Source organism: Chiloscyllium punctatum, chromosome 22 (assembly GCF_047496795.1).
Source record: "Chiloscyllium punctatum isolate Juve2018m chromosome 22, sChiPun1.3, whole genome shotgun sequence".
NCBI lineage: Eukaryota > Metazoa > Chordata > Chondrichthyes > Orectolobiformes > Hemiscylliidae > Chiloscyllium > Chiloscyllium punctatum.
Genome location: NC_092760.1, coordinates 29,213,895 through 29,238,894, shown reverse-complemented (window position 1 = coordinate 29,238,894; position 25,000 = coordinate 29,213,895).

The window sequence follows — 25,000 nt, the reverse complement described above, 5'->3', positions numbered from 1 at the left end:
CAATGTTGTTTCACTGTCTGTCCTCACAGTTCAATGTTGTTTCACTATCTGTACTCAGAGTTCAGTGTTGTTTCTCTATCTGTACACTCAGTTCAGTGTTGTTTCTCTGTCTGTACTCGCAGTTGAATGTTGTTTCACTATCAGTCCTCACTGTTCAGTGTTGTTTCAATATCTGTAGTCTAGCTGTAGTCTTCTTTCTCTGTCTGTACTCTCAGTTCCGGTTTGTTTCACTCTGTGTCCTCACAGTTCAATGTTTTTTCACTATCTGTACTCACTGTTCAGTGTTGTTTCTCTATCTGTACTCTCAGCTTAGTGGTGTTTCACTATCTGTACTCACAGTTCAGTGTTGTTTCTCTATCTGTACTCTCAGCTCAGTGGTGTTTCTCTGTCTGTACACTCAGTTCACTGTTGTTTCTCTGTCTGTACTCACAATTGAATGTTGTTTCACTATCAGTCCTCTCAGTTCAGTGTTGTTTCAATATCTGTACTCTAGCTGTAGTCTTCTTTCTCTGTCTGTACTCTCAGTTCCGGTTTGTTTCACTCTGTGTCCTCACAGTTCAATGTTTTTTCACTATCTGTACTCACTGTTCAGTGTTGTTTCTCTATCTGTACTCTCAGCTTAGTGGTGTTTCTCTATCTGTACTCACAGTTCAGTGTTGTTTCTCAATTTGTACACTGAGTTCAGTGTTGTTTCTCTATCTGTACTCACTGTTCAGTGTTCTTTCTCTATCTGAACTCACAGTTCACAGTTGTTTCTCTATCTGCACTCTCAGTTTAGTCTTGTTTCTCTATCTGTAATCTCAGTTCAGTGTGTTGTTTCTCTATCTGTACTCACAGTTCACAGTTGTTTCACTATCTGTAATCTCAGTTCAGTGTGTTGTTTCTCTATCTGTACTCACAGTTCAATGTTGTTTCACTATCTGCCCTCACAGTTCAATGTCGTTTCACTCTCTGTACTCACAGTTCATTCTTGTTTGTCTATCTGCACTCTCAGCTGAGTGGTGTTTCTCTCTCTGTACACTCAGTTCAGTGTTGTTTCTCTAGCTGTACACTCAGTTCAGTGTTGCTTCTCTGACTGTACTCACAATTGAATGTTGTTTCACTATCTGTCCTCTCAGTTCAGGAATGTTTCAATATCTGTACTCTAGCTGTCGTCTTCTTTCTCTGTCTGTCCTCTCAGGTCAGGTTTGTTTCTCTATCTGTACGCTCAGTTCAGTGTTGATTCTCAATCAGTACACTCAGTTCAGTGTTGTTTCTCAATCTGTACTCTCAGTTCAGTGTTGTTTCTCTATCTGGACCCTCAGTTCACTGTTGTTTCTATGTCTGTACTCAGAATTGAATGTTGTTTCACTATCAGTCCTCTCAGTTCGGTGTTGTTTCAATATCTGTACTCTAGCTGTAGTCTTCTTTCTCTGTCTGTACTATCAGTTCAGGTTTGTTTCACTATCTGTAATCTCAGTTCAGTGTTGTTCCTCTGCCAGTACTCACAGTTCAGTATTGTTTCTCTATCTGTACTCACAGTTCAGTATTGTTTCTCTATCTGTACTCTCAGCTCAGTGGTGTTTCTCTATCTGCACTCACAGTCTAGTGTTGTTTCTCAATCTCTACTCTCATTTCAGTGTTGTTTCTCTATCTGTACTCTCAGCTTAGTCGTGTTTCTCTATCTGTACTCACAGTTCAGTGTTGTTTCTCAATTTGTACACTGAGTTCAGTGTTGTTTCTTTATCTGTACACTCAGTTCAGTGTTGTTTCTCTGTCTCTACTCACAATTGAATGTTGTTTCACTATCAGTCCTCTAAGTTCTGTGTTGTTTCAATATCTGTAATCGATCTGTAGTCTTCTTTCACTGTCTGTACACTCAGTTCAGGTTTGTTTCACTATCTGTAATCTCAGTTCAGTGTTGTTCCTCTGCCAGTATTTACAGTTCAGTATTTTTTCTCGATCTGCAATCTCAGTTCAGTGTTGTTTCTCTATCTGGACTTACAGTTCAGTGTGTTGTTTCTAGATCTGTCCTCTCATTTCAGTGTTGTACCTCTCGGTCTGTGCTCAGTTCAGTGTTGTCTGTCTGCCTGTACTCACTGTTCAGGCTTGTTTTGCAATCAGTTTTTACTGTTCAGTGTTGTTTCCCTGTCTGTACTCACAGTTCACAGTTTTTTCTCTATCTGCACGCTCAGTTTAGTCTTGTTTGTCTATCTGTAATCTTAGTTCAGTGTGTTGTTTCTCTATCCGTACTCACAGTTCAGTGTTGTTTCTCAATTTGTACACTGAGTTCAGTGTTGTTTCTCTATCTGTACACTCAGTTCACTGTTGTTTCTCTGTCTGTACTCACAATTGAATGTTGTTTCACTATCAGTCCTCTCAGTTCTGTGTTGTTTCAATATCTGTAATCGATCTGTAGACTTCTTTCACTGTCTGTACTCTCAGTTCAGGTTTGTTTCACTATCTGTAATCTCAGTTCAGTGTTGTTCCTCTGCCAGTTTTTACAGTTCAGTATTTTTTCTCTATCTGTAATCTCAGTTCAGTGTTGTTTCTCTCTCTGGACTTACAGTTCAGTGTATTGTTTCTCGATCTGTCCTCTCATTTCAGTGTTGGTCCTCTCGGTCTGTGCTCAGTTCAGTGTTGTCTATCTGCCTGTACTCACTGTTCAGGCTTGTTTTGCAATCAGTTTTTACTGTTCAGTGTTGTTTCTCTATCTGTACTCACTGTTCAGTGTTCTTTCTCTATCTGTACTCACAGTTCACAGTTGTTTCTCTATCTGCTCTCTCAGTTTAGTCTTGTTTCTCTATCAGTAATCTCAGTTCAGTGTGTTGTTTCTCTATCTGTACTCACAGTTCACAGTTGTTTCACTATCTGTAATCTCAGTTCAGTGTGTTGTTTCTCTATCTGTAATCTCAGTTCAGTGTGTTGAGTCTCTCCTTGTACTCACAATTCAATGTTGTTTCACTATCTGTCCTCACAGTTCAATGTTGTTTCACTATCTGTACTCACAGTTCAATGTTGTTTCTCTGTCTGTACTCTCAGCTCAGTGGTGTTTCTCTATCTGTACACTCAGTTCAGTGTTGTTTCTCTGTCTGTACTCACAATTGAATGTTGTTTCACTATCAGTCCTCACAGTTCAGTGTTGTTTCAATATCTGTACTCTATCTGTAGTCTTCTTTCTCTGTCTGTACTCTCAGTTCAGGTTTGTTTCTCTATCTGTACTCACAGTTCACAGTTATTTCTCTATCTGTACTCCCAGATTAGTCTTGTTTCTCGATCTGTAATCTCAGTTCAGTGTGTTGAGTCTCTCCTTGTACTCACAATTCAATGTTGTTTCACTATCTGTCCTCACAGTTCAATGTTGTTTCACTATCTGTACTCACAGTTCAGTGTTGTTTCTCTATCTGTACTCTCTGCTCAGTGGTGTTTCTCTATCTGTACACTCAGTTCACTGTTGTTTCTCTGTCTGTACTCACAATTGAATGTTGTTTCACTATCAGTCCTCTCAGTTCAGTGTTGTTTCAATATCTGTACTCTAGCTGTAGTCTTCTTTCTCTGTCTGTATTCTCAGTTCCGGTTTGTTTCACTCTGCGTCCTCACAGTTCAATGTTGTTTCACTATCTGTACTCACTGTTCAGTGTTGTTTCTCAATCTGTACTCTCATTTCAGTGTTGTTTCTCTATCTGTACACTCAGTTATCTGTTGTTTCTCTGTCTGTAGTCACAATTGAATGTTGTTTCACTATCAGTCCTCTCAGTTCAGTGTTGTTTCAATATCTGTACTCTCGCTGTAGTCTTCTTTCTCTGTCTGTATTCTCAGTTCCGGTTTGTTTCACTCTGCGTCCTCACAGTTCAATGTTGTTTCACTATCTGTACTCACTGTTCAGTGTTGTTTCTCAATCTGTACTCTCATTTCAGTGTTGTTTCTCTATCTGTACACTCAGTTATCTGTTGTTTCTCTGTCTGTAGTCACAATTGAATGTTGTTTCACTATCTGTCCTCACAGTTCAATGTTGTTTCACTATCTGTACTCACTGTTCAGTGTTGTTTCTCTATCTGTACTCTCAGCTTAGTGGTGTTTCTCTATCTGTACTCACAGTTCAGTGTTGTTTCTCAATTTGTACACTGAGTTCAGTGTTGTTTCTCTATCTGCACACTCAGTTCAGTGTTGTTTCTCTGTCTGTACTCACAATTGAATGTTGTTTCACTATCAGTCCTCACAGTTCAGTGTTGTTTCAATATCTATAGTCTAGCTGTAGTCTTCTTTCTCTGTCTGTACACTTAGTTCCGTGTTGTTTTTCTATCTGTGCACTCAGTTCACTGTTGTTTCTCTGTCTGTACTCACAATTGAATGTTGTTTCACTATCAGTCCTCACATTTCAGTGTTGTTTCAATATCTGAAGTCTCGCTGTAGTCTTCTTTCTCTGTCTGTACTCTCAGTTCAGGTTTGTTTCTCTATCTGTACTCACAGTTCACAGTTATTTCTCTATCTGTACTCCCAGTTTAGTCTTGTTTCTCGATCTGTAATCTCAGTTCAGTGTGTTGAGTCTCTCCTTGTACTCACAATTCAATGTTGTTTCACTCTGTGTCCTCACAGTTCAATGTTGTTTCACTATCTGTACTCACTGTTCAGTGTTGTTTCTCTATCTGTACTCTCAGCTTAGTGGTGTTTCTCTATCTGTACTCACAGTTCAGTGTTGTTTCTCAATTTGTACACTGAGTTCAGTGTTGTTTCTCTATCTGTACACTCAGTTCAGTGTTGTTTCTCTGTCTGTACTCTCAGTTCAGGTTTGTTTCTCTATCTGTACTCACAGTTCACAGTTATTTCTCTATCTGTACTCCCAGTTTAGTCTTGTTTCTCGATCTGTAATCTCAGTTCAGTGTGTTGAGTCTCTCCTTGTACTCACAATTCAATGTTGTTTCACTATCTGTCCTCACAGTTCAATGTGGTTTCACTATCTGTACTCACAGTTCAGTGTTGTTTCTCTATCTGTACTCTCAGCTCAGTGGTGTTTCTCTATCTGTACACTCTGTTCAGTGTTGTTTCTCTGTCTGTCCCCACAATTGAATGTTGTTTCACTATCAGTCCTCACAGTTCAGTGTTGTTTCAATATCTGTAGTCTAGCTGTAGTCTTCTTTCTCTGTCTGTACTCTCAGTTCAGGATTGTTTCTCTATCTGTTCACTCAGTTCAGTGTTGTTTCTCTGTCTGTACTCACAATTTAATGTTGTTTTACTATCATTCCTCTCAGTTCGGTGTGGTTTCAATATCTGTACTCGATCTGTAGTCTTCTTTCTCTGTCTATACTCTCAGTTCAGGTTTGTTTCACTATCTGTAATCTCAGTTCAGTGTTGTTCCTCTGCCAGTACACACAGTTCAGTGTTGTTTCTCTATCTGTACTCTCAGTTCAGGTTTGTTTCTCTATCTGTACTCACAGTTCAATGTTGTTTCTCTGTTTGTAGTCACAATTGAATGTTGTTTCACTATCAATCCTCTCAGTTCAGTGTTGTTTCAATATCTGTACTCGAGCTGTAGTCTTCTTTCTCTGTCTGTATTCTCAGTTCCGGTTTGTTTCACTCTGCGTCCTCACAGTTCAATGTTGTTTCACTATCTGTACTCACTGTTCAGTGTTGTTTCTCTATCTGTACTCTCAGCTTAGTGGTGTTTCTCTATCTGCACTCACAATTCAGTGTTGTTTCTCAATTTGTACACTGAGTTCAGTGTTGTTTCTCTATCTGTACACTCAGTTCAGTGTTGTTTCTCTGTCTGTACTCACAATTGAATGTTGTTTCACTATCAGTCCTCACAGTTCAGTGTTGTTTCAATATCTGAAGTCTCGCTGTAGTCTTCTTTCTCTGTCTGTACTCTCAGTTCAGGTTTGTTTCTCTATCTGTACTCACAGTTCACAGTTATTTCTCTATCTGTACTCCCAGTTTAGTCTTGTTTCTCGATCTGTAATCTCAGTTCAGTGTGTTGAGTCTCTCCTTGTACTCACAATTCAATGTTGTTTCACTGTCTGTCCTCACAGTTCAATGTTGTTTCACTATCTGTACTCAGAGTTCAGTGTTGTTTCTCTGTCTGTACTCTCAGCTCAGTGGTGTTTCTCTATCTGTACACTCAGTTCAGTGTTGTTTCTCTGTCTGTACTCACAGTTGAATGTTGTTTCACTATCAGTCCTCACTGTTCAGTGTTGTTTCAATATCTGTAGTCTAGCTGTAGTCTTCTTTCTCTGTCTGTACTCTCAGTTCCGGTTTGTTTCACTCTGTGTCCTCACAGTTCAATGTTTTTTCACTATCTGTACTCACTGTTCAGTGTTGTTTCTCTATCTGTACTCTCAGCTTAGTGGTGTTTCACTATCTGTACTCACAGTTCAGTGTTGTTTCTCTATCTGTACTCTCAGCTCAGTGGTGTTTCTCTGTCTGTACACTCAGTTCACTGTTGTTTCTCTGTCTGTACTCACAATTGAATGTTGTTTCACTATCAGTCCTCTCAGTTCGGTGTTGTTTCAATATCTGTACTCTAGCTGTAGTCTTCTTTCTCTGTCTGTACTCTCAGTTCCGGTTTGTTTCACTCTGTGTCCTCACAGTTCAATGTTTTTTCACTATCTGTACTCACTGTTCAGTGTTGTTTCTCTATCTGTACTCTCAGCTTAGTGGTGTTTCTCTATCTGTACTCACAGTTCAGTGTTGTTTCTCAATTTGTACACTGAGTTCAGTGTTGTTTCTCTATCTGTACTCACTGTTCAGTGTTCTTTCTCTATCTGAACTCACAGTTCACAGTTGTTTCTCTATCTGCACTCTCAGTTTAGTCTTGTTTCTCTATCTGTAATCTCAGTTCAGTGTGTTGTTTCACTATCTGTCCTCACAGTTCAATGTTGTTTCACTATCTGTACTCACTGTTCAGTGTTGTTTCTCTATCTGTACTCTCAGCTTAGTGGTGTTTCTCTATCTGTACTCACAGTTCAGTGTTGTTTCTCAATTTGTACACTGAGTTCAGTGTTGTTTCTCTATCTGCACACTCAGTTCAGTGTTGTTTCTCTGTCTGTACTCACAATTGAATGTTGTTTCACTATCAGTCCTCACAGTTCAGTGTTGTTTCAATATCTATAGTCTAGCTGTAGTCTTCTTTCTCTGTCTGTACACTTAGTTCCGTGTTGTTTTTCTATCTGTGCACTCAGTTCACTGTTGTTTCTCTGTCTGTACTCACAATTGAATGTTGTTTCACTATCAGTCCTCACATTTCAGTGTTGTTTCAATATCTGAAGTCTCGCTGTAGTCTTCTTTCTCTGTCTGTACTCTCAGTTCAGGTTTGTTTCTCTATCTGTACTCACAGTTCACAGTTATTTCTCTATCTGTACTCCCAGTTTAGTCTTGTTTCTCGATCTGTAATCTCAGTTCAGTGTGTTGAGTCTCTCCTTGTACTCACAATTCAATGTTGTTTCACTCTGTGTCCTCACAGTTCAATGTTGTTTCACTATCTGTACTCACTGTTCAGTGTTGTTTCTCTATCTGTACTCTCAGCTTAGTGGTGTTTCTCTATCTGTACTCACAGTTCAGTGTTGTTTCTCAATTTGTACACTGAGTTCAGTGTTGTTTCTCTATCTGTACACTCAGTTCAGTGTTGTTTCTCTGTCTGTACTCTCAGTTCAGGTTTGTTTCTCTATCTGTACTCACAGTTCACAGTTATTTCTCTATCTGTACTCCCAGTTTAGTCTTGTTTCTCGATCTGTAATCTCAGTTCAGTGTGTTGAGTCTCTCCTTGTACTCACAATTCAATGTTGTTTCACTATCTGTCCTCACAATTCAATGTTGTTTCACTATCTGTACTCACAGTTCAGTGTTGTTTCTCTATCTGTACTCTCAGCTCAGTGGTGTTTCTCTATCTGTACACTCTGTTCAGTGTTGTTTCTCTGTCTGTCCCCACAATTGAATGTTGTTTCACTATCAGTCCTCACAGTTCAGTGTTGTTTCAATATCTGTAGTCTAGCTGTAGTCTTCTTTCTCTGTCTGTACTCTCAGTTCAGGATTGTTTCTCTATCTGTTCACTCAGTTCAGTGTTGTTTCTCTGTCTGTACTCACAATTTAATGTTGTTTTACTATCATTCCTCTCAGTTCGGTGTGGTTTCAATATCTGTACTCGATCTGTAGTCTTCTTTCTCTGTCTATACTCTCAGTTCAGGTTTGTTTCACTATCTGTAATCTCAGTTCAGTGTTGTTCCTCTGCCAGTACACACAGTTCAGTGTTGTTTCTCTATCTGTACTCTCAGTTCAGGTTTGTTTCTCTATCTGTACTCACAGTTCAATGTTGTTTCTCTGTTTGTAGTCACAATTGAATGTTGTTTCACTATCAATCCTCTCAGTTCAGTGTTGTTTCAATATCTGTACTCGAGCTGTAGTCTTCTTTCTCTGTCTGTATTCTCAGTTCCGGTTTGTTTCACTCTGCGTCCTCACAGTTCAATGTTGTTTCACTATCTGTACTCACTGTTCAGTGTTGTTTCTCTATCTGTACTCTCAGCTTAGTGGTGTTTCTCTATCTGCACTCACAATTCAGTGTTGTTTCTCAATTTGTACACTGAGTTCAGTGTTGTTTCTCTATCTGTACACTCAGTTCAGTGTTGTTTCTCTGTCTGTACTCACAATTGAATGTTGTTTCACTATCAGTCCTCACAGTTCAGTGTTGTTTCAATATCTGAAGTCTCGCTGTAGTCTTCTTTCTCTGTCTGTACTCTCAGTTCAGGTTTGTTTCTCTATCTGTACTCACAGTTCACAGTTATTTCTCTATCTGTACTCCCAGTTTAGTCTTGTTTCTCGATCTGTAATCTCAGTTCAGTGTGTTGAGTCTCTCCTTGTACTCACAATTCAATGTTGTTTCACTGTCTGTCCTCACAGTTCAATGTTGTTTCACTATCTGTACTCAGAGTTCAGTGTTGTTTCTCTGTCTGTACTCTCAGCTCAGTGGTGTTTCTCTATCTGTACACTCAGTTCAGTGTTGTTTCTCTGTCTGTACTCACAGTTGAATGTTGTTTCACTATCAGTCCTCACTGTTCAGTGTTGTTTCAATATCTGTAGTCTAGCTGTAGTCTTCTTTCTCTGTCTGTACTCTCAGTTCCGGTTTGTTTCACTCTGTGTCCTCACAGTTCAATGTTTTTTCACTATCTGTACTCACTGTTCAGTGTTGTTTCTCTATCTGTACTCTCAGCTTAGTGGTGTTTCACTATCTGTACTCACAGTTCAGTGTTGTTTCTCTATCTGTACTCTCAGCTCAGTGGTGTTTCTCTGTCTGTACACTCAGTTCACTGTTGTTTCTCTGTCTGTACTCACAATTGAATGTTGTTTCACTATCAGTCCTCTCAGTTCGGTGTTGTTTCAATATCTGTACTCTAGCTGTAGTCTTCTTTCTCTGTCTGTACTCTCAGTTCCGGTTTGTTTCACTCTGTGTCCTCACAGTTCAATGTTTTTTCACTATCTGTACTCACTGTTCAGTGTTGTTTCTCTATCTGTACTCTCAGCTTAGTGGTGTTTCTCTATCTGTACTCACAGTTCAGTGTTGTTTCTCAATTTGTACACTGAGTTCAGTGTTGTTTCTCTATCTGTACTCACTGTTCAGTGTTCTTTCTCTATCTGAACTCACAGTTCACAGTTGTTTCTCTATCTGCACTCTCAGTTTAGTCTTGTTTCTCTATCTGTAATCTCAGTTCAGTGTGTTGTTTCTCTATCTGTACTCACAGTTCACAGTTGTTTCACTATCTGTAATCTCAGTTCAGTGTGTTGTTTCTCTATCTGTACTCACAGTTCAATGTTGTTTCACTATCTGCCCTCACAGTTCAATGTCGTTTCACTCTCTGTACTCACAGTTCATTCTTGTTTGTCTATCTGCACTCTCAGCTGAGTGGTGTTTCTCTCTCTGTACACTCAGTTCAGTGTTGTTTCTCTAGCTGTACACTCAGTTCAGTGTTGCTTCTCTGACTGTACTCACAATTGAATGTTGTTTCACTATCTGTCCTCTCAGTTCAGGAATGTTTCAATATCTGTACTCTAGCTGTCGTCTTCTTTCTCTGTCTGTCCTCTCAGGTCAGGTTTGTTTCTCTATCTGTACGCTCAGTTCAGTGTTGATTCTCAATCAGTACACTCAGTTCAGTGTTGTTTCTCAATCTGTACTCTCAGTTCAGTGTTGTTTCTCTATCTGGACCCTCAGTTCACTGTTGTTTCTATGTCTGTACTCAGAATTGAATGTTGTTTCACTATCAGTCCTCTCAGTTCGGTGTTGTTTCAATATCTGTACTCTAGCTGTAGTCTTCTTTCTCTGTCTGTACTATCAGTTCAGGTTTGTTTCACTATCTGTAATCTCAGTTCAGTGTTGTTCCTCTGCCAGTACTCACAGTTCAGTATTGTTTCTCTATCTGTACTCACAGTTCAGTATTGTTTCTCTATCTGTACTCTCAGCTCAGTGGTGTTTCTCTATCTGCACTCACAGTCTAGTGTTGTTTCTCAATCTCTACTCTCATTTCAGTGTTGTTTCTCTATCTGTACTCTCAGCTTAGTCGTGTTTCTCTATCTGTACTCACAGTTCAGTGTTGTTTCTCAATTTGTACACTGAGTTCAGTGTTGTTTCTTTATCTGTACACTCAGTTCAGTGTTGTTTCTCTGTCTCTACTCACAATTGAATGTTGTTTCACTATCAGTCCTCTAAGTTCTGTGTTGTTTCAATATCTGTAATCGATCTGTAGTCTTCTTTCACTGTCTGTACACTCAGTTCAGGTTTGTTTCACTATCTGTAATCTCAGTTCAGTGTTGTTCCTCTGCCAGTATTTACAGTTCAGTATTTTTTCTCGATCTGCAATCTCAGTTCAGTGTTGTTTCTCTATCTGGACTTACAGTTCAGTGTGTTGTTTCTAGATCTGTCCTCTCATTTCAGTGTTGTACCTCTCGGTCTGTGCTCAGTTCAGTGTTGTCTGTCTGCCTGTACTCACTGTTCAGGCTTGTTTTGCAATCAGTTTTTACTGTTCAGTGTTGTTTCCCTGTCTGTACTCACAGTTCACAGTTTTTTCTCTATCTGCACGCTCAGTTTAGTCTTGTTTGTCTATCTGTAATCTCAGTTCAGTGTGTTGTTTCTCTATCCGTACTCACAGTTCAATGTTGTTTCACTATCTGTACTCACAGTTCAGTGTTGTTTCTCTATCTGTACTCTCAGCTCAGTGGTGTTTCTCTATCTGTACACTCTGTTCAGTGTTGTTTCTCTGTCTGTCCCCACAATTGAATGTTGTTTCACTATCAGTCCTCACAGTTCAGTGTTGTTTCAATATCTGTAGTCTAGCTGTAGTCTTCTTTCTCTGTCTGTACTCTCAGTTCAGGATTGTTTCTCTATCTGTTCACTCAGTTCAGTGTTGTTTCTCTGTCTGTACTCACAATTTAATGTTGTTTTACTATCATTCCTCTCAGTTCGGTGTGGTTTCAATATCTGTACTCGATCTGTAGTCTTCTTTCTCTGTCTATACTCTCAGTTCAGGTTTGTTTCACTATCTGTAATCTCAGTTCAGTGTTGTTCCTCTGCCAGTACACACAGTTCAGTGTTGTTTCTCTATCTGTACTCTCAGTTCAGGTTTGTTTCTCTATCTGTACTCACAGTTCAATGTTGTTTCTCTGTTTGTAGTCACAATTGAATGTTGTTTCACTATCAATCCTCTCAGTTCAGTGTTGTTTCAATATCTGTACTCGAGCTGTAGTCTTCTTTCTCTGTCTGTATTCTCAGTTCCGGTTTGTTTCACTCTGCGTCCTCACAGTTCAATGTTGTTTCACTATCTGTACTCACTGTTCAGTGTTGTTTCTCTATCTGTACTCTCAGCTTAGTGGTGTTTCTCTATCTGCACTCACAATTCAGTGTTGTTTCTCAATTTGTACACTGAGTTCAGTGTTGTTTCTCTATCTGTACACTCAGTTCAGTGTTGTTTCTCTGTCTGTACTCACAATTGAATGTTGTTTCACTATCAGTCCTCACAGTTCAGTGTTGTTTCAATATCTGAAGTCTCGCTGTAGTCTTCTTTCTCTGTCTGTACTCTCAGTTCAGGTTTGTTTCTCTATCTGTACTCACAGTTCACAGTTATTTCTCTATCTGTACTCCCAGTTTAGTCTTGTTTCTCGATCTGTAATCTCAGTTCAGTGTGTTGAGTCTCTCCTTGTACTCACAATTCAATGTTGTTTCACTGTCTGTCCTCACAGTTCAATGTTGTTTCACTATCTGTACTCAGAGTTCAGTGTTGTTTCTCTGTCTGTACTCTCAGCTCAGTGGTGTTTCTCTATCTGTACACTCAGTTCAGTGTTGTTTCTCTGTCTGTACTCACAGTTGAATGTTGTTTCACTATCAGTCCTCACTGTTCAGTGTTGTTTCAATATCTGTAGTCTAGCTGTAGTCTTCTTTCTCTCTCTGTACTCTCAGTTCCGGTTTGTTTCACTCTGTGTCCTCACAGTTCAATGTTTTTTCACTATCTGTACTCACTGTTCAGTGTTGTTTCTCTATCTGTACTCTCAGCTTAGTGGTGTTTCACTATCTGTACTCACAGTTCAGTGTTGTTTCTCTATCTGTACTCTCAGCTCAGTGGTGTTTCTCTGTCTGTACACTCAGTTCACTGTTGTTTCTCTGTCTGTACTCACAATTGAATGTTGTTTCACTATCAGTCCTCTCAGTTCGGTGTTGTTTCAATATCTGTACTCTAGCTGTAGTCTTCTTTCTCTGTCTGTACTCTCAGTTCCGGTTTGTTTCACTCTGTGTCCTCACAGTTCAATGTTTTTTCACTATCTGTACTCACTGTTCAGTGTTGTTTCTCTATCTGTACTCTCAGCTTAGTGGTGTTTCTCTATCTGTACTCACAGTTCAGTGTTGTTTCTCAATTTGTACACTGAGTTCAGTGTTGTTTCTCTATCTGTACTCACTGTTCAGTGTTCTTTCTCTATCTGAACTCACAGTTCACAGTTGTTTCTCTATCTGCACTCTCAGTTTAGTCTTGTTTCTCTATCTGTAATCTCAGTTCAGTGTGTTGTTTCACTATCTGTCCTCACAGTTCAATGTTGTTTCACTATCTGTACTCACTGTTCAGTGTTGTTTCTCTATCTGTACTCTCAGCTTAGTGGTGTTTCTCTATCTGTACTCACAGTTCAGTGTTGTTTCTCAATTTGTACACTGAGTTCAGTGTTGTTTCTCTATCTGCACACTCAGTTCAGTGTTGTTTCTCTGTCTGTACTCACAATTGAATGTTGTTTCACTATCAGTCCTCACAGTTCAGTGTTGTTTCAATATCTATAGTCTAGCTGTAGTCTTCTTTCTCTGTCTGTACACTTAGTTCCGTGTTGTTTTTCTATCTGTGCACTCAGTTCACTGTTGTTTCTCTGTCTGTACTCACAATTGAATGTTGTTTCACTATCAGTCCTCACATTTCAGTGTTGTTTCAATATCTGAAGTCTCGCTGTAGTCTTCTTTCTCTGTCTGTACTCTCAGTTCAGGTTTGTTTCTCTATCTGTACTCACAGTTCACAGTTATTTCTCTATCTGTACTCCCAGTTTAGTCTTGTTTCTCGATCTGTAATCTCAGTTCAGTGTGTTGAGTCTCTCCTTGTACTCACAATTCAATGTTGTTTCACTCTGTGTCCTCACAGTTCAATGTTGTTTCACTATCTGTACTCACTGTTCAGTGTTGTTTCTCTATCTGTACTCTCAGCTTAGTGGTGTTTCTCTATCTGTACTCACAGTTCAGTGTTGTTTCTCAATTTGTACACTGAGTTCAGTGTTGTTTCTCTATCTGTACACTCAGTTCAGTGTTGTTTCTCTGTCTGTACTCTCAGTTCAGGTTTGTTTCTCTATCTGTACTCACAGTTCACAGTTATTTCTCTATCTGTACTCCCAGTTTAGTCTTGTTTCTCGATCTGTAATCTCAGTTCAGTGTGTTGAGTCTCTCCTTGTACTCACAATTCAATGTTGTTTCACTATCTGTCCTCACAATTCAATGTTGTTTCACTATCTGTACTCACAGTTCAGTGTTGTTTCTCTATCTGTACTCTCAGCTCAGTGGTGTTTCTCTATCTGTACACTCTGTTCAGTGTTGTTTCTCTGTCTGTCCCCACAATTGAATGTTGTTTCACTATCAGTCCTCACAGTTCAGTGTTGTTTCAATATCTGTAGTCTAGCTGTAGTCTTCTTTCTCTGTCTGTACTCTCAGTTCAGGATTGTTTCTCTATCTGTTCACTCAGTTCAGTGTTGTTTCTCTGTCTGTACTCACAATTTAATGTTGTTTTACTATCATTCCTCTCAGTTCGGTGTGGTTTCAATATCTGTACTCGATCTGTAGTCTTCTTTCTCTGTCTATACTCTCAGTTCAGGTTTGTTTCACTATCTGTAATCTCAGTTCAGTGTTGTTCCTCTGCCAGTACACACAGTTCAGTGTTGTTTCTCTATCTGTACTCTCAGTTCAGGTTTGTTTCTCTATCTGTACTCACAGTTCAATGTTGTTTCTCTGTTTGTAGTCACAATTGAATGTTGTTTCACTATCAATCCTCTCAGTTCAGTGTTGTTTCAATATCTGTACTCGAGCTGTAGTCTTCTTTCTCTGTCTGTATTCTCAGTTCCGGTTTGTTTCACTCTGCGTCCTCACAGTTCAATGTTGTTTCACTATCTGTACTCACTGTTCAGTGTTGTTTCTCTATCTGTACTCTCAGCTTAGTGGTGTTTCTCTATCTGCACTCACAATTCAGTGTTGTTTCTCAATTTGTACACTGAGTTCAGTGTTGTTTCTCTATCTGTACACTCAGTTCAGTGTTGTTTCTCTGTCTGTACTCACAATTGAATGTTGTTTCACTATCAGTCCTCACAGTTCAGTGTTGTTTCAATATCTGAAGTCTCGCTGTAGTCTTCTTTCTCTGTCTGTACTCTCAGTTCAGGTTTGTTTCTCTATCTGTACTCACAGTTCACAGTTATTTCTCTATCTGTACTCCCAGTTTAGTCTTGTTTCTCGATCTGTAATCTCAGTTCAGTGTGTTGAGTCTCTCCTTGTACTCACAATTCAATGTTGTTTCACTGTCTGTCCTCACAGTTCAATGTTGTTTCACTATCTGTACTCAGAGTTCAGTGTTGTTTCTCTGTCTGTACTCTCAGCTCAGTGGTGTTTCTCTATCTGTACACTCAGTTCAGTGTTGTTTCTCTGTCTGTACTCACAGTTGAATGTTGTTTCACTATCAGTCCTCACTGTTCAGTGTTGTTTCAATATCTGTAGTCTAGCTGTAGTCTTCTTTCTCTGTCTGTACTCTCAGTTCCGGTTTGTTTCACTCTGTGTCCTCACAGTTCAATGTTTTTTCACTATCTGTACTCACTGTTCAGTGTTGTTTCTCTATCTGTACTCTCAGCTTAGTGGTGTTTCACTATCTGTACTCACAGTTCAGTGTTGTTTCTCTATCTGTACTCTCAGCTCAGTGGTGTTTCTCTGTCTGTACACTCAGTTCACTGTTGTTTCTCTGTCTGTACTCACAATTGAATGTTGTTTCACTATCAGTCCTCTCAGTTCGGTGTTGTTTCAATATCTGTACTCTAGCTGTAGTCTTCTTTCTCTGTCTGTACTCTCAGTTCCGGTTTGTTTCACTCTGTGTCCTCACAGTTCAATGTTTTTTCACTATCTGTACTCACTGTTCAGTGTTGTTTCTCTATCTGTACTCTCAGCTTAGTGGTGTTTCTCTATCTGTACTCACAGTTCAGTGTTGTTTCTCAATTTGTACACTGAGTTCAGTGTTGTTTCTCTATCTGTACTCACTGTTCAGTGTTCTTTCTCTATCTGAACTCACAGTTCACAGTTGTTTCTCTATCTGCACTCTCAGTTTAGTCTTGTTTCTCTATCTGTAATCTCAGTTCAGTGTGTTGTTTCTCTATCTGTACTCACAGTTCACAGTTGTTTCACTATCTGTAATCTCAGTTCAGTGTGTTGTTTCTCTATCTGTACTCACAGTTCAATGTTGTTTCACTATCTGCCCTCACAGTTCAATGTCGTTTCACTCTCTGTACTCACAGTTCATTCTTGTTTGTCTATCTGCACTCTCAGCTGAGTGGTGTTTCTCTCTCTGTACACTCAGTTCAGTGTTGTTTCTCTAGCTGTACACTCAGTTCAGTGTTGCTTCTCTGACTGTACTCACAATTGAATGTTGTTTCACTATCTGTCCTCTCAGTTCAGGAATGTTTCAATATCTGTACTCTAGCTGTCGTCTTCTTTCTCTGTCTGTCCTCTCAGGTCAGGTTTGTTTCTCTATCTGTACGCTCAGTTCAGTGTTGATTCTCAATCAGTACACTCAGTTCAGTGTTGTTTCTCAATCTGTACTCTCAGTTCAGTGTTGTTTCTCTATCTGGACCCTCAGTTCACTGTTGTTTCTATGTCTGTACTCAGAATTGAATGTTGTTTCACTATCAGTCCTCTCAGTTCGGTGTTGTTTCAATATCTGTACTCTAGCTGTAGTCTTCTTTCTCTGTCTGTACTATCAGTTCAGGTTTGTTTCACTATCTGTAATCTCAGTTCAGTGTTGTTCCTCTGCCAGTACTCACAGTTCAGTATTGTTTCTCTATCTGTACTCACAGTTCAGTATTGTTTCTCTATCTGTACTCTCAGCTCAGTGGTGTTTCTCTATCTGCACTCACAGTCTAGTGTTGTTTCTCAATCTCTACTCTCATTTCAGTGTTGTTTCTCTATCTGTACTCTCAGCTTAGTCGTGTTTCTCTATCTGTACTCACAGTTCAGTGTTGTTTCTCAATTTGTACACTGAGTTCAGTGTTGTTTCTTTATCTGTACACTCAGTTCAGTGTTGTTTCTCTGTCTCTACTCACAATTGAATGTTGTTTCACTATCAGTCCTCTAAGTTCTGTGTTGTTTCAATATCTGTAATCGATCTGTAGTCTTCTTTCACTGTCTGTACACTCAGTTCAGGTTTGTTTCACTATCTGTAATCTCAGTTCAGTGTTGTTCCTCTGCCAGTATTTACAGTTCAGTATTTTTTCTCGATCTGCAATCTCAGTTCAGTGTTGTTTCTCTATCTGGACTTACAGTTCAGTGTGTTGTTTCTAGATCTGTCCTCTCATTTCAGTGTTGTACCTCTCGGTCTGTGCTCAGTTCAGTGTTGTCTGTCTGCCTGTACTCACTGTTCAGGCTTGTTTTGCAATCAGTTTTTACTGTTCAGTGTTGTTTCCCTGTCTGTACTCACAGTTCACAGTTTTTTCTCTATCTGCACGCTCAGTTTAGTCTTGTTTGTCTATCTGTAATCTCAGTTCAGTGTGTTGTTTCTCTATCCGTACTCACAGTTCAATGTTGTTTCACTATCTGCCCTCACAGTTCAATGTCGTTTCACTCTCTGTACTCACAGTTCATTCTTGTTTGTCTATCTGTACTCTCAGCTTAGTGGTGTTTCTCTATCTGTACTCTCAGCTGAGTGGTGTTTCGCTCTCTGTACACTCAGTTCAGTGTTGTTTCTCAATCTGTACTCTCAGTTCAGTGTTGTTTCTCTATCTGGACCCTCAGTTCACTGTTGTTTCTATGTCTGTACTCAGAATTGAATGTTGTTTCACTATCAGTCCTCTCAGTTCGGTGTTGTTTCAATATCTGTACTCTAGCTGTAGTCTTCTTTCTCTGTCTGTATTCTCAGTTCCGGTTTGTTTCACTCTGCGTCCTCACAGTTCAATGTTGTTTCACTATCTGTACTCACTGTTCAGTGTTGTTTCTCAATCTGTACTCTCATTTCAGTGTTGTTTCTCTATCTGTACACTCAGTTCACTGTTGTTTCTCTGTCTGTAGTCACAATTGAATGTTGTTTCACTATCAGTCCTCTCAGTTCAGTGTTGTTTCAATATCTGTACTCTAGCTGTAGTCTTCTTTCTCTGTCTGTATTCTCAGTTCCGGTTTGTTTCACTCTGCGTCCTCACAGTTCAATGTTGTTTCACTATCTGTACTCACTGTTCAGTGTTGTTTCTCTATCTGTACTCTCAGCTTAGTGGTGTTTCTCTATCTGTACTCACAATTCAGTGTTGTTTCTCAATTTGTACACTGAGTTCAGTGTTGTTTCTCTATCTGCACACTCAGTTCAGTGTTGTTTCTCTGTCTGTACTCACAATTGAATGTTGTTTCACTATCAGTCCTCACAGTTCAGTGTTGTTTCAATATCTATAGTCTAGCTGTAGTCTTCTTTCTCTGTCTGTACACTCAGTTCCGTGTTGTTTTTCTATCTGTGCACTCAGTTCACTGTTGTTTCTCTGTCTGTACTCACAATTGAATGTTGTTTCACTATCAGTCCTCACAGTTCAGTGTTGTTTCAATATCTGAAGTCTCGCTGTAGTCTTCTTTCTCTGTCTGTACTCTCAGTTCAGGTTTGTTTCTCTATCTGTACTCACAGTTCACAGTTATTTCTCTATCTGTACTCCCAGTTTAGTCTTGTTTCTCGATCTGTAATCTCAGTTCAGTGTGTTGAGTCTCTCCTTGTACTCACAATTCAATGTTGTTTCACTCTGTGTCCTCACAGTTCAATGTTGTTTCACTATCTGTACTCACTGTTCAGTGTTGTTTCTCTATCTGTACTCTCAGCTTAGTGGTGTTTCTCTATCTGTACTCACAGTTCAGTGTTGTTTCTCAATTTGTACACTGAGTTCAGTGTTGTTTCTCTATCTGTACACTCAGTTCAGTGTTGTTTCTCTGTCTGTACTCTCAGTTCAGGTTTGTTTCTCTATCTGTACTCACAGTTCACAGTTATTTCTCTATCTGTACTCCCAGTTTAGTCTTGTTTCTCGATCTGTAATCTCAGTTCAGTGTGTTGAGTCTCTCCTTGTACTCACAATTCAATGTTGTTTCACTATCTGTCCTCACAATTCAATGTTGTTTCACTATCTGTACTCACAGTTCAGTGTTGTTTCTCTATCTGTACTCTCAGCTCAGTGGTGTTTCTCTATCTGTACACTCTGTTCAGTGTTGTTTCTCTGTCTGTCCCCACAATTGAATGTTGTTTCACTATCAGTCCTCACAGTTCAGTGTTGTTTCAATATCTGTAGTCTAGCTGTAGTCTTCTTTCTCTGTCTGTACTCTCAGTTCAGGATTGTTTCTCTATCTGTTCACTCAGTTCAGTGTTGTTTCTCTGTCTGTACTCACAATTTAATGTTGTTTTACTATCATTCCTCTCAGTTCGGTGTGGTTTCAATATCTGTACTCGATCTGTAGTCTTCTTTCTCTGTCTATACTCTCAGTTCAGGTTTGTTTCACTATCTGTAATCTCAGTTCAGTGTTGTTCCTCTGCCAGTACACACAGTTCAGTGTTGTTTCTCTATCTGTACTCTCAGTTCAGGTTTGTTTCTCTATCTGTACTCACAGTTCAATGTTGTTTCTCTGTTTGTAGTCACAATTGAATGTTGTTTCACTATCAATCCTCTCAGTTCAGTGTTGTTTCAATATCTGTACTCGAGCTGTAGTCTTCTTTCTCTGTCTGTATTCTCAGTTCCGGTTTGTTTCACTCTGCGTCCTCACAGTTCAATGTTGTTTCACTATCTGTACTCACTGTTCAGTGTTGTTTCTCTATCTGTACTCTCAGCTTAGTGGTGTTTCTCTATCTGTACTCACAATTCAGTGTTGTTTCTCAATTTGTACACTGAGTTCAGTGTTGTTTCTCTATCTGTACACTCAGTTCAGTGTTGTTTCTCTGTCTGTACTCAAAATTGAATGTTGTTGCACTATCAGTCCTCACAGTTCAGTGTTGTTTCAATATCTATAGTCTAGCTGTAGTCTTCTTTCTCTGTCTGTACACTCAGTTCCGTGTTGTTTCTCTATCTGTGCACTCAGTTCACTGTTGTTTCTCTGTCTGTACTCACAATTGAATGTTGTTTCACTATCAGTCCTCACAGTTCAGTGTTGTTTCAATATCTGAAGTCTCGCTGTAGTCTTCTTTCTCTGTCTGTACTCTCAGTTCAGGTTTGTTTCTCTATCTGTACTCACAGTTCACAGTTATTTCTCTATCTGTACTCCCAGTTTAGTCTTGTTTCTCGATCTGTAATCTCAGTTCAGTGTGTTGAGTCTCTCCTTGTACTCACAATTCAATGTTGTTTCACTGTCTGTCCTCACAGTTCAATGTTGTTTCACTATCTGTACTCAGAGTTCAGTGTTGTTTCTCTGTCTGTACTCTCAGCTCAGTGGTGTTTCTCTATCTGTACACTCAGTTCAGTGTTGTTTCTCTGTCTGTACTCACAGTTGAATGTTGTTTCACTGTCAGTCCTCACTGTTCAGTGTTGTTTCAATATCTGTAGTCTAGCTGTAGTCTTCTTTCTCTGTCTGTACTCTCAGTTCCGGTTTGTTTCACTCTGTGTCCTCACAGTTCAATGTTTTTTCACTATCTGTACTCACTGTTCAGTGTTGTTTCTCTATCTGTACTCTCAGCTTAGTGGTGTTTCACTATCTGTACTCACAGTTCAGTGTTGTTTCTCTATCTGTACTCTCAGCTCAGTGGTGTTTCTCTATCTGTACACTCAGTTCACTGTTGTTTCTCTGTCTGTACTCACAATTGAATGTTGTTTCACTATCAGTCCTCTCAGTTCAGTGTTGTTTCTCAATTTGTACACTGAGTTCAGTGTTGTTTCTCTATCTGTACTCACTGTTCAGTGTTCTTTCTCTATCTGTACTCACAGTTCACAGTTGTTTCTCTATCTGCACTCTCAGTTTAGTCTTGTTTCTCTATCTGTAATCTCAGTTCAGTGTGTTGTTTCTCTATCTGTACTCACAGTTCACAGTTGTTTCACTATCTGTAATCTCAGTTCAGTGTGTTGTTTCTCTATCTGTACTCACAGTTCAATGTTGTTTCACTATCTGCCCTCACAGTTCAATGTCGTTTCACTCTCTGTACTCACAGTTCATTCTTGTTTGTCTATCTGCACTCTCAGCTGAGTGGTGTTTCTCTCTCTGTACACTCAGTTCAGTGTTGTTTCTCTAGCTGTACACTCAGTTCAGTGTTGCTTCTCTGACTGTACTCACAATTGAATGTTGTTTCACTATCTGTCCTCTCAGTTCAGGAATGTTTCAATATCTGTACTCTAGCTGTCGTCTTCTTTCTCTGTCTGTCCTCTCAGGTCAGGTTTGTTTCTCTATCTGTACGCTCAGTTCAGTGTTGATTCTCAATCAGTACACTCAGTTCAGTGTTGTTTCTCAATCTGTACTCTCAGTTCAGTGTTGTTTCTCTATCTGGACCCTCAGTTCACTGTTGTTTCTATGTCTGTACTCAGAATTGAATGTTGTTTCACTATCAGTCCTCTCAGTTCGGTGTTGTTTCAATATCTGTACTCTAGCTGTAGTCTTCTTTCTCTGTCTGTACTATCAGTTCAGGTTTGTTTCACTATCTGTAATCTCAGTTCAGTGTTGTTCCTCTGCCAGTACTCACAGTTCAGTATTGTTTCTCTATCTGTACTCACAGTTCAGTATTGTTTCTCTATCTGTACTCTCAGCTCAGTGGTGTTTCTCTATCTGCACTCACAGTCTAGTGTTGTTTCTCAATCTCTACTCTCATTTCAGTGTTGTTTCTCTATCTGTACTCTCAGCTTAGTCGTGTTTCTCTATCTGTACTCACAGTTCAGTGTTGTTTCTCAATTTGTACACTGAGTTCAGTGTTGTTTCTTTATCTGTACACTCAGTTCAGTGTTGTTTCTCTGTCTCTACTCACAATTGAATGTTGTTTCACTATCAGTCCTCTCAGTTCTGTGTTGTTTCAATATCTGTAATCGATCTGTAGTCTTCTTTCACTGTCTGTACACTCAGTTCAGGTTTGTTTCACTATCTGTAATCTCAGTTCAGTGTTGTTCCTCTGCCAGTATTTACAGTTCAGTATTTTTTCTCGATCTGCAATCTCAGTTCAGTGTTGTTTCTCTATCTGGACTTACAGTTCAGTGTGTTGTTTCTAGATCTGTCCTCTCATTTCAGTGTTGTACCTCTCGGTCTGTGCTCAGTTCAGTGTTGTCTGTCTGCCTGTACTCACTGTTCAGGCTTGTTTTGCAATCAGTTTTTACTGTTCAGTGTTGTTTCCCTGTCTGTACTCACAGTTCACAGTTTTTTCTCTATCTGCACGCTCAGTTTAGTCTTGTTTGTCTATCTGTAATCTCAGTTCAGTGTGTTGTTTCTCTATCCGTACTCACAGTTCAATGTTGTTTCACTATCTGCCCTCACAGTTCAATGTCGTTTCACTCTCTGTACTCACAGTTCATTCTTGTTTGTCTATCTGTACTCTCAGCTTAGTGGTGTTTCTCTATCTGTACTCTCAGCTGAGTGGTGTTTCGCTCTCTGTACACTCAGTTCAGTGTTGTTTCTCAATCTGTACTCTCAGTTCAGTGTTGTTTCTCTATCTGGACCCTCAGTTCACTGTTGTTTCTATGTCTGTACTCAGAATTGAATGTTGTTTCACTATCAGTCCTCTCAGTTCGGTGTTGTTTCAATATCTGTACTCTAGCTGTAGTCTTCTTTCTCTGTCTGTACTATCAGTTCAGGTTTGTTTCACTATCTGTAATCTCAGTTCAGTGTTGTTCCTCTGCCAGTACTCAGAGTTCAGTATTGTTTCTCTATCTGTACTCACAGTTCAGTATTGTTTCTCTATCTGTACTCTCAGCTCAGTGGTGTTTCTCTATCTGCACTCACAGTTCAGTGTTGTTTCTGAATCTGTACTCTCATTTCAGTGTTGTTTCTCTATCTGTACTCTCAGCTTAGTCGTGTTTCTCTATCTGTACTCACAGTTCAGTGTTGTTTCTCAATTTGTACACTGAGTTCAGTGTTGTTTCTTTATCTGTACACTCAGTTCAGTGTTGTTTCTCTGTCTCTACTCACAATTGAATGTTGTTTCACTATCAGTCCTCTCAGTTCTGTGTTGTTTCAATATCTGTAATCGATCTGTAGTCTTCTTTCACTGTCTGTGCACTCAGTTCATGTTTGTTTCACTGTCTGTAATCTCAGTTCAGTGTTGTTCCTCTGCCAGTATTTACAGTTCAGTATTTTTTCTCGATCTGTAATCTCAGTTCAGTGTTGTTTCTCTATCTGGAATTACAGTTCAGTGTATTGTTTCTAGATCTGTCCTCTCATTTCAGTGTTGTACCTCTCGGTCTGTGCTCAGTTCAGTGTTGTCTGTCTGCCTGTACTCACTGTTCAGGCTTGTTTTGCAATCAGTTTTTACTGTTCAGTGTTATTTCTCTATCTGTACTCACAGTTCACAGTTGTTTCTCTATCTGCACGCTCAGTTTAGTCTTGTTTCTCTATCTGTAATCTCAGTTCAGTGTGTTGTTTCTCTATCTGTACTCACAGTTCAATGTTGTTTCACTATCTGCCCTCACAGTTCAATGTCTTTTCACTCTCTGTACTCACAGTTCATTCTTGTTTGTCTATCTGCACTCTCAGCTGAGTGGTGTTTCTCTCTCTGTACACTCAGTTCAGTGTTGTTTCTCTAGCTGTACACTCAGTTCAGTGTTGCTTCTCTGACTGTACTCACAATTGAATGTTGTTTCACTATCTGTCCTCTCAGTTCAGGAATGTTTCAATATCTGTACTCTAGCTGTCGTCTTCTTTCTCTGTCTGTCCTCTCAGGTCAGGTTTGTTTCTCTATCTGTACGCTCAGTTCAGTGTTGATTCTCAATCAGTACACTCAGTTCAGTGTTGTTTCTCAATCTGTACTCTCAGTTCAGTGTTGTTTCTCTATCTGGACCCTCAGTTCACTGTTGTTTCTATGTCTGTACTCAGAATTGAATGTTGTTTCACTATCAGTCCTCTCAGTTCGGTGTTGTTTCAATATCTGTACTCTAGCTGTAGTCTTCTTTCTCTGTCTGTACTATCAGTTCAGGTTTGTTTCACTATCTGTAATCTCAGTTCAGTGTTGTTCCTCTGCCAGTACTCAGAGTTCAGTATTGTTTCTCTATCTGTACTCACAGTTCAGTATTGTTTCTCTATCTGTACTCTCAGCTCAGTGGTGTTTCTCTATCTGCACTCACAGTTCAGTGTTGTTTCTGAATCTGTACTCTCATTTCAGTGTTGTTTCTCTATCTGTACTCTCAGCTTAGTCGTGTTTCTCTATCTGTACTCACAGTTCAGTGTTGTTTCTCAATTTGTACACTGAGTTCAGTGTTGTTTCTTTATCTGTACACTCAGTTCAGTGTTGTTTCTCTGTCTCTACTCACAATTGAATGTTGTTTCACTATCAGTCCTCTCAGTTCTGTGTTGTTTCAATATCTGTAATCGATCTGTAGTCTTCTTTCACTGTCTGTGCACTCAGTTCATGTTTGTTTCACTATCTGTAATCTCAGTTCAGTTTTGTTCCTCTGCCAGTATTTACAGTTCAGTATTTTTTCTCGATCTGTAATCTCAGTTCAGTGTTGTTTCTCTATCTGGACTTACAGTTCAGTGTATTGTTTCTAGATCTGTCCTCTCATTTCAGTGTTGTACCTCTCGGTCTGTGCTCAGTTCAGTGTTGTCTGTCTGCCTGTACTCACTGTTCAGGCTTGTTTTGCAATCAGTTTTTACTGTTCAGTGTTATTTCTCTATCTGTACTCACAGTTCACAGTTGTTTCTCTATCTGCACGCTCAGTTTAGTCTTGTTTCTCTATCTGTAATCTCAGTTCAGTGTGTTGTTTCTCTATCTGTACTCACAGTTCAATGTTGTTTCACTATCTGCCCTCACAATTCAATGTCGTTTCACTCTCTGTACTCACAGTTCATTCTTGTTTGTCTATCTGTACTCTCAGCTTAGTGGTGTTTCTCTATCTGTACTCTCAGCTGAGTGGTGTTTCTCTCTCTGTACACTCAGTTCAGTGTTGTTTCTCTAGCTGTACACTCAGTTCAGTGTTGCTTCTCTGACTGTACTCACAATTGAATGTTGTTTCACTATCAGTCCTCTCAGTTCTGTGTTGTTTCAATATCTGTAATCGATCTGTAGACTTCTTTCACTGTCTGTACTCTCAGTTCAGGTTTGTTTCACTATCTGTAATCTCAGTTCAGTGTTGTTCCTCTGCCAGTATTTAC